Consider the following 16,912-nt stretch of genomic DNA (forward strand, 5'->3'; position numbering starts at 1 on the left):
AAAAATAAAAGAAGAAGCTGAAAACTAATTAATCGGAAGCTGCAATAGAGGGAGGGAGGGTGGGAAATGCTTGTGACAGTTCAGAAGAAGGACATATTTAATTGGAGAGCACCCCGTGTTCCTTTGGTGAGAAACCTGTTGCAGTTAACAGCAGCCGTGGCGATTAGAGTCCTCCCAGAAAGCAGAATCAGTCGAGGGATTTAAATGGGATGCGTGCAATCCCCAAATCAGGGATGGGATTCTACCAGTTCGGACCAGTTCTATAGAATTGGTTGTTTACGATTCTGCACAGTTCGGAGAACCAGCAAATTGTGCCCCTGGCTCGTCCCTCCCCTTTCCGCCTGCCCTTCCCTTCCCCACACAGTCAGTCCTCAGCACGCAGGAACAACATGTGCACATGCCCAACATCGCTGACTGCGTTCTCCCCTGCCCAGTCACCGCTTAAGGTATTTCTTGTTCTTTTCCCCTCCCGACGATCAGCTGTTCCTATGATCAGCTGTGCTCACTGTCTTACTGCTTTGCCTGAGGCCCCCTGCGCTTCATTTTTTGCCTTCCTGGCCCCCTGGGAAGCTTCCTGAGAGCAAAAACGCCCCCCCCAGGGAGCTTCTCTGGAGCTCAGAAGACCCCAAAATGGAGCGTGGGGGGGTGTTGCGCGCCCCTCCAGGCTCCGTTTTTTTTCCTTCCTGAGCCCCAGGAGCAAAAATGTCCCCCCAGGAGGCTTCCCTGAGGCCCAGAAGGCCCCAAAAATGGGGGGGGAGGTTGCTGCAAAAAAAAGAGAGCCACACCCACCCAGTCAAATGGCCATGCCCCCCTACCCTGTTCCCTTAAAGATATAGTACTAAAATGTTTATCCTGGTTTATATATTTCTAACCCAAATACCTGTTAGGTGACTTATATTCCTAACAGAGAACAAACAGTATAGGCTAGCAAATCAAAAGTTAAGTCGTTGTCGTGTACTGTACTGTACCTCTTTCCAAAATGATAGACTTTCCATTGACTTTTGCCTAAAGAAATGGTCGCCAACCGGTGGGCCAGGGACCACTGGTGATCCGTGAGAAAATTTTGGTGGTCTGAAGAGAAATGTCCCCCCCAAAGCACTCCCCCCAAAGCAATTAATCCAGGTTGTGTGGGAACACAAGGCTGTGCTGCCCACATGGCTCACCCACCCACTGGCCTCCACCCTTCAGCCGAGAGCAAACCTTACCTTGAGTAGAACCACATGAGCTGGAACTGGAAGGTAAGACCAACGGCCAGGGAGGGAAATCTGCCCCAGGGTGGCTTGCTGACATTGTTGACTCCCATATTCCAGAGCTGCAGTAGTCATAGGACTGGCCCTTTGGTCATCCCAGAGCAGCTCCTCCAGTTCATGGCAGGTTGGTGCACGCAGGTAAAGGAGCAGCTGCTCTAGTACTGTGACCAAAGGGCCAGTCCTGTGACTACTGCAGCTCTGGAATATGGGACCGACTTTCCCACCAACATCAGCAAGCCACTGTCAGTGAAAATTCATGTTAGTGGTCCGCGGGATTTAAAATTATGAGTTTGGTGGTCGCTGAGGTCCAAAAGGTTGGCAACCCCTGTTCTAAAGCATTGTCATTGTGTGTTGAGTGTTAGCGATAACATTGTGCAGTATTTATGGTGTTTGTTTTTCTCCAATGAGCCAGATGAATACATTACTTACCCATTTTCTAACTCCCAAATAGATTTGTTCATTCAGTGGGTTCATTCAACTTCCTTTATTTACGATTGAGTTAACAGGGGAGACTTAACAATGCATGTAATAAATTGGTTTTGTTTTAATTGTGCGATTAGACACACAAGGGATTTGTTCCCAGTGCAGAAGCTCTCAGTATACATGAAGTACAACATAGTAATCATCATCATCATCATCACTATGATACTGTCAGACTTAGGTGACCCCAAATTCTTAATAAATTTTTGGGACAATGAGATGAAGTCAACAAACAAGAATTTTATTATACTTTTGCAAAAGCAGGCAATTCTGCATCCCTCTCTGGTAAGTTGGAGTCAGAAGAGCAAGGCACTTCCTTTTTCAATACAATTTACAGTGAACGTCCTTTTGAACTTGCAGTTCAAGTATTCTATTGAAACAGGAAACTTTACAGCAGGTAGCCAGGCAGGAAATATTGGTGGTTACGTGTTTTTCAGCTTAAACAAGTGTTTAAACATAACTTTTATGAGCGAGCATTTTAGCAAAGAAGGAACTCTCCTGGTCATCCAATCCACACACACCCTTGTAATACATAATATAAATTATTTAAAAGAATTCAAAATAATATTTCTTTGATCCACATCCTTCAATACCAATAAGAAAGGGTTGTAGAAAAGATGAGAAGGATATTAGTACTGCAGCCATACTGCATGGTAAATATACTGAGGTAGAAAACTGTGCTGTGGGAATTAAGTGTTCAGCAGAGTGATGGCACAAAAGGGAAGATAATTGTCCCGCTTTCTAATTGTTTTGGCATGTAATAAGAGAGTTGGAAGGGACCTTGTAGGTCATCTAGTCCAACCCCACCCCCACCGAAGCAGGAGACCCTACATCACTTCGGACAGATGGCAGTCCAGTCTCTTCTTGAAAGCTTCCGGTGATGAAGCTCCCACAACTTCCGAGGGCAACTTCTGTTCCAGTGAGGGGATTCAAAAATTTTTATTACCAGTTCTGTGGGTGTGGCTTGGTGGGCATGGCTTGGCTTGGTGAGCGTGGCATGGGGAGGATACTGCAAAATCTCCATTCCCTCCTCACCTCACTAACCTGCTTTCCAGCTCCATTCTACTTTGCAGGGCAACCAAAGAAGACCCAGCCGATCAGCTGGGATTTGGGAGGCAGAGAATAGATGGGGTTGGCAGGGCCAGTCAGAGGTGGGAATTTGCAGGTTCTCTGCTCGAAATTTCCGCTACCGGTTTTCCAGAACTGGTCAGAAACTGCTGAATACCCACCTCTGTTCTGTTACATGGGTTGATTGTTCTCACTGTCAGAAAATTTCTCCTCATTTCTAGGTTGAATTTCTCCTCGATCAGTTTCCATCCATTATCCTTTGTCTGGCCTTCAGGTCCTATAGCAGTCTCCCGAAGGTTGAAACCGTTTCTCTTTCAGGTCTTTTTTCAATTTCTATGGCTACTCTGATGATTCTGTGGCTGGGGTTTTCTATAGTGGCTAGGGTTTTGGTGCCATTGAAGTCGATGCTATGACCTGCGGCTTTCATGTGTTGGACTAGTGAGGAAGTGTGTTCCAGCTTCTTTACTGCATTCTTGTGTTCATCAAGGCAGGTACTTATTCTACTATTGGTCTGTCTGATGTATGTGGCTGGGCATGATGCGCAGGGGACTTCATCTATGCCTTGGTTTTCTAGGTCAATTTTATCTTTGGGGTTTCTTAGGATGGCTGCTATTTTTCTGTCTGTTTTAAAGGCAGTCTTGATGTGACGCCTGCATAGTATCTTACTGATTTTGTCTAAGATACTACAGAGTCATCACATCAAGACTGCCTTCAAAACAGACAGAAAAATAGCAGTCATCCTTAGAAACCCCAAAGATAAAATTGACCTGGAAAACCAAGGCATATACGAAGTCCCCTGTGCATCATGCCCGGCCACATACATTGGACAGACCAATAAAAGAATAAGTACCCACCTGGATGAACACAAAAATGCATTAAAAAAGGTGGAATCCACTTCCTCACTAGTCCAACACATGAAAGACACAGATCATAGCATCAACTTCAATGGCACCAAAACCCTAGCCACTATAGAAAACCCCAGCCACAGAATTATCAGAGAATCCATAGAGATTGAAAAAAGACCTGAAAGCATGAATAGAAGAGATGATTCCACCAGACTGTCAATTATTTGGAAGCCTGCACTCTCAAACAAAAAAATCTCCACACCACAAGCCAGCCAAACACCTGGGCACAAACAGACTCCCCCGATACCTCCAGCTCAGACACACCCCAACCAGGCACCCAGATGAAACCTAGCTTCCTAACAAATGATAGCTGTCCATTTACTCGGAGCCAAGCTGCACTAAAAGTCTCCAATACAGGAACACAATGTTGCCAGCCAATCAAGACACAAAAAGAGCCACAAAACAGACAGATGATATTAGAAACACCAATCAAGCAGAACACAGCAAACTCCAAGGCCAATAAACACAGACCAAGACTCCCAACCAATCAGGATGAAGAAAAAACCATTCTGGCAGAGCAATAGGCTAGCCCCAAATTTAAATCTGAAATCAGTGTAAAAGTCTGACTCATAGACGAACACAATACAGAAGCCTGATGATGGCAGATGAGATACTGCTGAAACGTTGCTACAACTTTAAAAGCACAACCACAATGACGTGGGAAAATACCCGAACAAAGCCGAAAATACCCGAACAAAGCTGAAAACTTAAGAATGAATATATATATATATATATATATACACACACACACACAAAATATAATATTATATAATATTATATACTTATATAATTATATATAAAAATATATATTGTTAGTGAGGAGAAATTCTCAGATCTCCAAAGTTAACACAATTTGAAAGGCTCTTTTATTTTCCCTGGCAGTTGTAAGTTCAGACTGCTTTCTCTGCATGCCAAGCAATGCAGCCCAAATTCCACCACCTGTTCTATAATTTTGGGTATAGTCAGGGTACAGCTCTGTTCCATATGGGCAATGCGATGCTATGAAGTTGCAATTCAGCATAATTATGCACTTTTTTTCTTTTTTCTTTTTAAAAAATAAACCTCAAGAGTTAATCATCCATCTGGGTCCAATCATTGATTTCATTAAGCCTTATGGCCTTGTCAGATTATAAAACATTTTAAGCAGCGCTATTTTTTTCTCCTTTTGGTGCAGGGGAAAAAAAAAACACCATTTGATAATTAAGGCCACAATTAGATCAAAGTTTTATGCTCCACCATCATTTCCTTCTCATTTTGGCGAAATATATTTAAAATAGTTTTCAAGCTCCAAAATGCTTGTGTATGTGTAAGCTTCAAGCCCTTGTCACACATCTTTGATATACTGATAATCAGTAATTTCTTTCAGGACTCAGTTTTGACAAGTTGGGCATTTTCTTACGCCTTCCATAGCTAATCTGCCAAAAAAGTTGGCAATCCTTTGAAGCAGGCCGTGGAACCGTATCTTTGCCTGGACTTTTGTCTGTGGCATTATTTTGACAAAATGCAGCCAGATTCAGTGCTTAAATATGAGGGGGGGTGGGGGAAAGGAGTAGAGAGAAAGCAGGACAAAAATGAATAACGTGAACATCTGTAGCTCAGACTTGAAATAAAAGTACTTGGTGCTCTCTAAGCTTGGCTGTTTTCATGCAAATGTTTCGTTACCCAAACCAAGCCACATCATCAGTGCATTGGATAATGAAACCATCATCTTTTAACAACCCCCATAATCCCTTGCAGGGTGGAGTCTGGGAAATTAAATGGAGCTAACAAAGTGTTTACTGGCCTGATGCCTTTCTTGTTGCCAATGCGGAGTTTTGTTCAGCGGATATATTCTCAGTGTGCCCAGTGAGAGAAATATCTGCCTCTATCTAGGATTGAACTCACAGCCTCCTGATTGTGAGGCAAGAACTCCACCTCTAGGCCACCGCACCACTCCAATTGGGTAATGAAATGTTTACAAGAAAACAACCAAGCCCAGAGAGCACCAAGGACCCCTTAGGACAAAAATCAGATTTGATTTCATTTAACTTTCATTAAGTGAAATGGCTTGAATATTCGGCCGCACAGTCCAATATAGTTAACAAAGTTTCCTTTTGGTTCTCATAAACAAGGACAGTTTCCCCCCCCGAAAGCCATCACTCTGCTAAACAAATAATTCCCTCAACACTGACAAACTATTTACAAAGTCTGCACTACTATTACTGTTAATCTTCTCATCACTCCTTATCACCCATCCCCTCCTACTTGAGACTGTACGACTGTCGCTTGTATTCTTACGATTTATATTGACTGTTTCCTAGTATGATTTGATTGCTGATTGTACCCTATGACTATCATTAAGTGTTGGACCTGATGATTCTTGACTAATGTATCTTTTCTTTTATGTACACTGAGAGCGTTTGCACCAAGACAAATTCCTGTGTGTCCAATCACACTTGGCCCATAAAGAATTCTATTCTCAATGATTAAAATTTAATGAAAGTTTGAAGTGGGGTGCCCATCTTTGCACCAGGTCTATCAAGAAGTTGTGAAAGAAAATAGGGACAGAGGGATTTTAAAGGGGCTTCCATCTCCACCTCTCGCCCAGTTTTCCACCAATGTTCATGAATAGAAATCAATGTGAGTGGTGCACTGGAATGAATTCTGAATTTATCTGGAGGAGCCCTAAGAATGCCTAGGTCTGGCTGCCACCCCACCCAAGTAGAGAATTCATTGGAGAATACAGATGATACTAAGATGGCGGGAATAGCTAACACCCAAGAAGATAGGCTCAAGATCCAGATGGATCTTGACAGACTAGGACACTGGGGTCATAACTAACAAATTGAAATTCAGTGTAGAGAAAAGTAAAGTCCCACACTTAGGCAAGAAAAACTAAAAGTACACATATAGACTGAGTGAAACCAGGCTCAATAGCAGTAACTGTGAGAGGGATCTTAGAGTCTTAGTGGACAACCAGCTAAATATGAGCCAGCAGTGTGCAGCCGCCGCCAAAAATGCTAATGCAATCCTAAGTTGTATTAAAAGAGGGATACAATCGAGGTACTAATACCACTCAACAAAGCCTTAGTAAGACCACACCTAGAGTACTGCATCCAGTTTTGGTCACCACATTATAAAAAAGACGATGAGACTCTAGAAAAAGGACAGAAAAGAGCAACCAGGATGATTAGGGGACTGGAGGCTAAAACATACGAAGAACAGTTACAGGAACTAGGCTTGGCTAGTCTAGTGAAGAGAAGGACCAGGGGAGACATGATAGAGTCTTCCAATATTTGAGGGGCTGCCACAGAGAGGAAGGACCCAAGCTATTCTCCAAGGGACCCAAAGGCCAGACAAGGAACAATGGATGGAAACTGAACAGGGAGAGATTCAACCTGGAAATAAGGAGAAACTTTCTGACAGTGAGAACAAATCAACCAATGGACTAGCTTGCCCTTGGAAGTTGTGGGAGCGCCATCACTTGAGACCTTCAAGAAGAGATTGGACTGCCATTTGTCAGAAATGGTGTAGGGTCTCCCGCTTGGGTGGGGGGTTGGACTAGATGACCTATAAGGTCCCTTCCAACTCTGATTATTATCTGTTAAGAACAAGATTTCCTACAATGCATGAGCAATAGCAATGGCACTTAGACAGATATACTGCTTCATTGTGCTTTACAGCCCTCTCTAAGTGGTTTATAGAGTCAGCATATTGTCCCCAAATAATCTGGGTCTTCATTTTACCAACCTCGGAAGGATGGAAAGCTGAGACAAGCTTGAGCCAGTCAGGATCAAACTCCTGGCAGTTGGCAGAGTCATCCTGCAATACTTCATTCTAACCACTGCGCCACCAAGGTTCTTATGATCATGAGAGTCTCGCGATTGGTCTGCAAAGACCATATGACAGGAGTCATATATGACAGCAGAAGATTTGCAAGCTTATGGTAAAGGGTGTAAACAATAACCAGTACCATGTCAAATATCATCTGTGTATGATATTTCAACACAGGCGAAGCTTGTCATTCACTGATACTTGGACACAGTATGGATTGCTTTGAGAAGGTTTGAAAGTGGATGAGATAATAGGACTGGGGCAACATTTTGGGTTCGAGACTTCAGGCAACATTTGCCTGCAACTCTTTAAAGCAGTTAAATCTTTTCTTGGGGTTGCACGGCAGCTGCATAATCCCTGGAATGGAGGCAGTAGTTAGCAATAGCACTTAGGCTTATATACCACTTCGTTGTGCTTTACGGCATCCTCTAAGCGATTTATAACGTCAGCCTATTGCCCCCAACAATCTGGGTCCTCATTTTATTGACCTCAGAAGGATGAAAGGATGAATCAACCTTGAGCCGGTCAGGATCAAACACCTGGCAGTTGGCAAAGTTAGCCTGCAATGCTGCATTTTAACCACCGTGCCATCAGAATTGTTAGACACGGCCTGTGTCTGTATCATCAGATACCCCAAAACCTTCTTGTAACTGAATCTGAAGGAGATTATTTGTATCTCAGGGTTGAAATGAGGGGCCCTTGGTGCTCTCTTGCAGATGCTTCATTGTCCAAACTAGATTACATCACCAGTGCTAGTCCCGATGACGTTACTTAGTTTGGGTAATGAAATGACTGCAAGAAAACAACCAAGTTCAGAGCTCACGAACAACCTCTCTGAATCATATTAGGTAACTCTATGGAGGAAGGTGGAATATTCAACAAATGTTAGTGGCATGCTCCTGTCAGAGTCTGAATCCGAGGGGGAAGACAAACAGCTGACAGGGAGTGGGAGTGTGGCTCCGTTGGCTGTGGAGGAGACTGAGGAAAGGCAAAGTCCAGCTGGGCAGAGCAGGGGAGAGATAGAACAAGGGAGAGGGAGTTCAGAGGAAGACCCAGGCCCACCCCCTCTTCATCCTAGGCACACAGGGAGCAACGTGAGTTGCATGGCTTATGGGGGAGGAAAGGGCCCTGATTGCCTTCATTAGCCACACCTGGGATGAAAGTTTAGGACAACTGAATGCTGACTGTGGCAGCTGCTGAGAGAAAATTACCCTGTGTTGTCATTGCTTATCTGTGTTCCTGGTGTCTTCCCAACCGTGTGAGATTGGCCATGCACATCTGGAATTCTTGCTCCTGCCCTGCCATATTAATTACCTCAGTTTGGCTTGATTGGACTTCAAGTTACAGTTTGTGTTGACCGTGTTTTGGACTTAATGCTCTGCAGCCAAAGGTTGTTTCTGGGAGAGTTTTTCTCCAGCCAGAAGGTAACCAGGACATTGGGGACAAAAGGGACTCTTATTGCTTATCTGACTGTGTTGCCTTTGTGCCACGCCCCGGGCCATCACAGTTAGTCAGGATAGAATGATAAACTATAGGGGGGAAAATTCACTGGGGGTCGTTTGCTGGGAATCAATGAAAGAACAACCTCTGATCCAATCTAATTGTCCTCCTCTTGAGTTGCTGTTCATTTTCTCAATATACAATGGAACAATATGGAATTTCCTTTTGCTTTAGTTTCTGGATTTCCAGAAGAGATGCCTTCAGTGCTTGGTATTTCTTGGCATCCACCAAAATCTTGCGACACCTGGTTTTATTTTTTATTTCAGGTTTTTAAATATATTTTTATTTTATTTTAAAGACTAACAGGGAAGCTAGTCCAACGCAGAGCAAAACCAACCTCAAACTCAAGCTGTATGTGCTTCGGGACTCACATAGGGTCTGGAGACTTTCTTAAAAAAGAAAACAGTGGGTGGCTGAAACCTGGTGCTTTTCTGTAAATTTTTATTTCTGTATTTAGAAAGTTTATATAGCCAGATACAAAGACAATATAAGAACCCCTAAAAGAATACAGCAGGAGGGCAACCTAAAGAGCTGAGGTACCACGTAACATTTCCATAAACACCCCCATGTGGTGTTTATGCTATAACATAGAATAATAGGGTTGGAAGGGGGGGTGTTCTAGTTCAACGCCCTGCTCAAGCAGAAGAAGACCTTTGTCAGCCTTCAAGATCTTCTACTACTGCTTTGCATCTTTTGGCTGCCATAAGTAACGGGGGGAGGAGGGCGGATAATGTCTGGGAAGAGAGCTGGAGGCGTTACATTCTTGTGTTGTGTAAATGAGGAGAGGGAGGAGTATAAATTCCTGCTCTTAGCTTTCTTTTCTCTGCGCAGCTGAAAATCTTTATCAAAATATGCCAAGGTCAATGGACAGAGGCCTCATCACTACCTGAAGATGTCCACATGATCATATTCGCAACTTTTAATTGGAAGAATCATTTGAACTATGTGGGGTGGGAACATTTCCATCACTTTATATATGTGATCTGCGCGCCTAATTTCTCAGATTCAGAATTCTATTGATGCTACCACTTCATTTTCAGTAAAAGATATCTTTCCTCTAATCTAAAGAGTCTAAGTATTTCTTTCTTGAATTTTGAATGGAGCACCAGCTGACAACCTTATACTCAGTGGTGGGATTCAGGCGGTTCGCACCATTTCAAGTGAACCGGTTGTTCAATTACCCGCCCACCCCTGTTGTCCAAGTGGATCCTGGGCACTGCACTGCAGTGCAATGGAGAAACAGGCAATGGTGTGGCCGGCTCATGGGAAGAAGAAGGCTGCTTTCCCTCTTTCTTATCCCTGCTCCTCCTCCTCCCCTCATGCAGGCTGCTCCGTTGCCCATTGCAGCCCAGCACCCAGGATCCACTTTGATAGCGGGCAGGGGGGATAATTGAACAACCGGTTTGCCCAGGGTCAGGTCGGTCATCCCAGGAGGCTCATCCCACATGTGTGGTGAAGCTGGAGGATGGGGATGGGCCATGCCTCCCAGGACATCCAACCTGACCCTGGGAGAACCGGTTGTTCAATTATTTGAATCCCACCACTGCTTAGACTACTTGAGATGAAGGGTTGTCCAGTTTCTTCTTGAAAGCCTCCAGTGATGGAGCACCCACAACTTCTGAAGGCAAAGCTGTTCCACTGATGAATTATTCTCACCGACAGGAAATTTCTCCTTAGTTCTAGGTTGGAACGCTCTTTCATAATCTTCCACTGTTTATTTCTTGTCCTCCCCTCAGTTGGTTTGGAGAATAGGTCAACCTCCTCATCTCTGTGATGGCCCCTCAAGTACTGGAAGACAGTTATCGTGTCACTCCCTTATCCTTCTCTTTGTTAGACGAGACATATCCAGTTGACCTAACTGTTCATCCTAGACTTTAGGCTCCAATTCCCTAAACATCTTTGTTGCTTTTCTTTGCATTCTTTGCAGAGTCTCAACATCTTTTTAGTATTGTGATGACCAGAACTGGATGCATGTCTCTGGGACAACTGCAACCATCCTAAATATGGATTAGTTGTCAAGCATCCAAATGTAAATCATGTGACCGTGGAGATGCTACAACGGTCATAAGTGTGAAAAACTGTCATAAGTCACTTTTTTCAGCGATGTTGTAACTTCGAATGGTCACTAAATGAACTACCGTAAGTTGAGGACTACATGTATTCTTCTGGAAAAAAAACCCGGCTATCTATGATATGTATATTTCCTGGAATGAGAGTTCGCAACCTCACAGTTTCATCAGTTCAGCTGCTGCATCTTGTTAGCTTAACCAAATTTCAGACCCTGTAAGGAATTGCATGAACCCCTGAAGTTATTAAAGAGTAAATGTCTTTTAATTAAATGCATTTGCATAACTAAATGATGGATAATTGCCACCGTTCATTTCTGGAGCAGCTAAAAATGGGGATCTCAGCACATATGATCAGCCTTTGATTTAAAGAAAGAATATCAAGATATTAGTCACTATCTCGGTGATCTGTAATGTTGTCATTGCTCAGCGGATTACCAAAACCAACTTAATTACCACATTTCAGTGGACGTGGCATTTCTGGCCAGGTCCTGACATTTCACACGAATTCTCACAGCACAAACAAGTTGATTTGATTGTGAATCTAGTGCAGTAGTGTTTCTCAGTGTGATGACCCAGGGCGTGGCACAAAGGCAACACAGTCAAATAAGCAATAAGAGTCCCTTTATTATCTCCAACTTCCCTCCAATGTCTAGGTTAGCTTCGGCTAGAGAAAAATTATCCCAGGAACAGCCTTTGACTGCAGAAAATTCGGTCCAAAACAAGGTACACACAAACTGTAACTTAAAATCCAAACAAACTAAACTGAAGTAGTTAGTTTGACAGGGCAGAAGAAGAAATTTCAGACTTGAAAGCATGGCAAAACTCACACAGTTGGGAAGACGTCAGGAACACAGATAAGCCACAACGATACAAGATAAAGTCATGGTTGCTCCCGACAGCTTGCTGCACGCAGTTTGCCTTTTTTATACACTGTGTTCCCAGCTGCAGATAATGAAGGGAATCAGGGCCCTTCCTCCCCCTAAGCCACGCAACCCACATTGCTCTCTTCTCCATTCCTCCCTGCATGCTCTAGGATGAAGAGGGAGTGGGCCTGGGTCCTCCTCTAAACTCCCTCTCCCTTGTTCTACCTCTCCCCGGCTCTGCCCAGCCGGACTTTTCCCTGCTCCGGTTTTCTCCACAGCCAATGAAGCCACACTCCCACTCCCTGTCAGCTGTTCGGCTTCCTCCTCCAAGTCAGATTCCGACAGGGGCATGACACTCAGTCTTGGCAACCTTCAGATGTGTGGACTTCAACCCCCAGAATTCCCCTCCCAAGGAAGGATAGCAGAGGAAATCTGGGAGTTGAAGTCCACATATCTGAGAGTTGCCAAAATTGAGAAACAATCACCTAATGTGTAATCTCTGAAATACTACAATTTCACAGTCAAGAGTCTAATAAAGAAGAATATTTGTAGCTCAGGGGTCCTTGGTGCTCTCTGAGCTTGTTTGTTTTCTTGCAGATGTTTCATTACCCAAACTAGGTAACATCATCAGTACTAGTAAGGAGTGCTGTTTGCTGTCAGTTTATATTCTGGTGTCTTGCCTGTGTGAGTGGGGCAGTCTTAGGGATTCTTTGGTGTTTACTGATGGCTCTTTGGCCGTTTCTTGATTGGGGTGCTGTTGGTTTGAAGTTGACCTTGGAATTAATCTATGCTGATCTGGGTGCTGATCGCTGGTGGAGAGATTCTGGAGTCTTTTTGTTCTCTTTTGGACTGGTTGATTCTCTCAAACAATCTAAGCCCCAGAACTCACTGTAACAGCATTGCCAAAAAGGCATTAAGAGTTGTTAATCTTATTTTGTGAAGTTTCTTCTCCGGCAACATTGAATTGTTAACTAGGGCATACAAAACCTTTGCCAGACCAATTCCCGAATACGGATTATCCGCTTGGAACCTGCACTCTATATCGGACATTAACACAATTGATCGGATTCAGAAGTATTTCTCAAGAACAGTTCTTTACTCATCCACCCACAATAGAATTCCCTATGCCTCCAGGCTTGAAATTTTGGGTCTGGACAACCTGGAACTACTCCGCCTACGACTGCCACAGTTGCTAAATGAATGCAGGTATTAAGTGAGTCCTGCAGTCCTTAAGCAAATCTGGTTTTCCCCATTGACTTTACTTGTCTGAAGCTGGCTCGGAAGGATGCAAGTAATAATCATTTGAGGGGCTGCCACAGAGAGGAGTGGGCCAACCTATTTTCTGAACCCCCTGAAAGCCAAACGAAGAAAGTGAACAAGAAGAGATTCAACCTAGAAATAAGGACAAATTTTCTGACAGTGGGAACAACCAACCAATGGAACCAGAGGTGGTATTCAGCAGGTTCTAACAAGTTCTGGAGAACCGATAGCAGAAATTTTGAGTAGTTAGGAGAACCGGCAAATGTCACCTCTGACTGGATATTTTATAGTATCCTTCCTCTGCCACGCCCACAGAACCAGTAGTAAAAAAAATTGAATCCCACCACTGAATGGAAAAGAAGTTGCCCTCAGAAGTTGTGAGTGCTTGTCAGAGTATATTCATGAACTGGAATAGAACTTGGTAACAAGGTCAGCCAATGAATAGGCATAGCAACTAAATCAGCCAATGAGGACAGTTTGGAAACTGAAACTAGAAGTAGCTTAGGCATGCCTCTATATTAAGCTCTGCAGCTATGTTGAGCTCTGAGTCTGTCTATGGAAAATGAAACTAACTTGCTTGCTTGCCTGCTGAAGTTACTTGCAACATGTTTCTATTTGAGTTAGTTCCATGTTGGAGAAATTTACAACTGGTTTGTAAAATCTACTTATTATGTTTATAAAGATGTTAAATGAAGCATCAGCCATCCATGTTTATTTTTCTGGCACTAAATTTACGCTGCAAAACTCTGAACAGAGCCTCATCGCTGGAGGCTTTCAAGAAGAAATTGGACTGCCATTTGTCAGAAATAGTGCAGGGCGGGGGCATCAAACTCAAGGCAGATCCGGCCTGTGGGGTGCTTAGATCTGGCCCACGAGGTCGCCTTGGAAACAGCAAAGGAATGGCCCGCGGTGCCTCTGCCAGTGAAAACAGAGCTTGGGAGGGCCACACCCAGCTCTCCCAGGCTCTGTTTCCAACTGTGATGGCCTCCTGCAGCCCTCTGCCAGCTAAAATGGACCTCAGGGAGTGTTGCATGTTTTCAGTGGCCGAGGGCTGTGGGAGGCCATTGTGGCTGAAAATGGAGTTTCAACGAGTGATGTCTGGTGGACCACCCTCCTGTCCATGCCCCCAGGCCCCCGAGGTCAAATATAACCCTGATGCAGCCCTCAATGAAATCCAGTTTTACACCCCTGGTGTAGGGTCTCCTGCTTAGGCAGGGACTAATGGCCTAAAAGGTCCCTTCTGACTCTGTTAATCTGCTAATCCAATTACTCCAGGACAGTGCAACCATCATAAATACATGCCAGTTTCCAAGCCTCTGAATTTTGATCATATGACTATGCGGCAATAGCCGTGTGTGAAAGCTCTCATAACTCACTTTTTTCAGTATTATTGTAATGAAATGAATGGTTCTAAGTGAAGTGCTATCTGTATACCACGAAACAGGACAGGGCAGAATGAAATTCAGGATGGATATTATAGGATTTGTTACTACTGAATCTTGAATCATGAAGGATCTCTTCATTGTAGCAGAAGGACTACTCCTTCTCGTGTGAGATTATAATGCAGAACTTCATTATCTCACACTTGTAGGAGTTATTTATCAGTCCAGATTTTAAAACAAATGTACTTTAACTCAAGCTTTTGGGAACTGGTATGTGAATGTTGCAGTACGCTTCTCAGCTAAGTAACTTATAGCTGAGGGAGAAATGTGCATATTTTAGGAGAAAATGTGCTTAAAACTGCTCTTCTGGGGGATATGCACAAAAAAAAATTGTTAAAAGAAAATGCATGCCAAATAGATCCCGGAGAGAAGAATCTGTATGTATTAAGGGAAAATGTATGCAACTTAAAATGTGATTTTTTTCATATGGCATACAGATGGATTACACTCCCTTTTCAAAAGAACCACACTAAAATGACAGGAAAATGAAGGCCATAGGATTTAGATTGCAATGTCCAACCTTGATGACTTTAAGGCTTGTGGACTTCAACCCCCAGAATTCCTCAGCCAGCCTGGGGAATTCTGGGAGTTGAAGTCCACAGATTTTTAAGTTCTCAACCCTCAATCTACCTTCTCCAATCTGGTGTGCACAATATATAGTATATGTGGAGACCCCAATTCTTAGCCTGTTTAGCCATCCAGACTGTACTCCCAGTATTTGAGGACAACCTGATGGTAACAGACAGATCTGTTAGAACCACATTCAGGGATACTTAATTCCTCTTACTTTATCTATCTGATCATGCTGTCTTGTGGGCAATTCTAAATAATAGTTCCTACTTCAGGAGTTGACATTAAGTGTTCCCATTATAGATATTTATGGAGATTTTCCATCTTTCAGGTCATAGTTGTCCCAAAGGTGATTTTTCTTGGACCCTTCTTTCAAAGAGAACAAACCCATCAGGACAAGATTTTGCAGTCCACCTGCATTTGAAAACATAATAATAATAATAGGTCAAAATATGAAATGTTTGGGGTCTGTACTGTATCCGTACATTGGGGAAAGAAAACAACCACTTCGTAAACCCATGGCACAACACAGGAGAATAAACTCACCAGGAATAGATTTAGCAGTCCATCTGCATTTAAAAAACAAAGGGTGCACTTTTAAAGACAGCAAAATCCACTTTCTGGACAGAGAGGACCGCTGGCTTGAAAGAGGGTCAAAGTTATACAGCCCTCTCTCAATGGGAGGGGAGAGATATGACACCGCCTATTTCCTGTTTACAACACAGTCCTTTCAGCAGTCCCAAGAAGGCTCCACACACTTTTGCACCACTCAGGTGATCCTGAGGACATAGTAAAACCTCCAAGTGGCCTCAACCATTCTCACAAAGAGAGCTAATGACCAGATGACTGAGGGAATATAAATCCTTCCATTCCCCATCATTCTGTCAAAACTGAAGAAGCTTCTTGGATGAGAAGTGAAACATCTTCAAGGAAAAACGAAAAAGTCTAGTTGCCTTTGGGTTCCCATTTTAGATTCTGATCTGGCTGCCTATGTTTTCTCTTCTGAGCTGAGGTAAGACTCTCACCATTTTTCTGAAACCAGGCCTCAACTAATCTGGTTTCTTTTTATCCACAAGAACGTATGGCACTGCTAAATGGTTAGAAGGCATTGTTAATGTTCCACCTTTCAGCATCTCCTCTGTCTCAGCTAGTACCACTTGGATGAACTTAATTCATCCCTGTGAGATTTGCGGTAGAGGCAAATGGGTACCAAACTTCTAAGAACTTCTTGACTGCAATTTGAGAAATATCAAGGAAGAGACGTCCAATTCCTCTTTGTTATTAACAGACGATTTCTACTTCCTGGTATGCCACCCAATTAACAAGGACTCGTTGGCAAGGAACATTCATTTTGGGTCAGTTTCTATGCAGAGAATGGTAAAAGTCTACTCTGGCCTCCCAGGGAAGACTTTGAGGTTAAGAAAGGCAATTTTCCAACTACCATTAGGATCACTTAAAAACCCATTCAGGGAAATGGCTGCATGTCTCACCCAAGGGGACACTTAAAGCATCATAAAAGCCACTTAGGGGAAAGCCTCAGACTCAAGGATGCTAGGGAGACGCCATTCGGAAAAGCTTTTCAAATGCCTTTGGTAGGGAGGGTGGAGTGACTCCAGAATAACTCAGCTTCTTAGACTAAAAGCCACTCTGATTCTCCTCCTGTTATTGCTTTGAGATGTCTGAGTGTGACTC

The sequence above is a fragment of the Pseudonaja textilis genome, chromosome 6, assembly GCF_049901715.1.
Source record: "Pseudonaja textilis isolate UNSWEBS1 chromosome 6, rPseTex1.2, whole genome shotgun sequence".
Taxonomy (NCBI): Eukaryota; Metazoa; Chordata; class Lepidosauria; order Squamata; family Elapidae; genus Pseudonaja; species Pseudonaja textilis.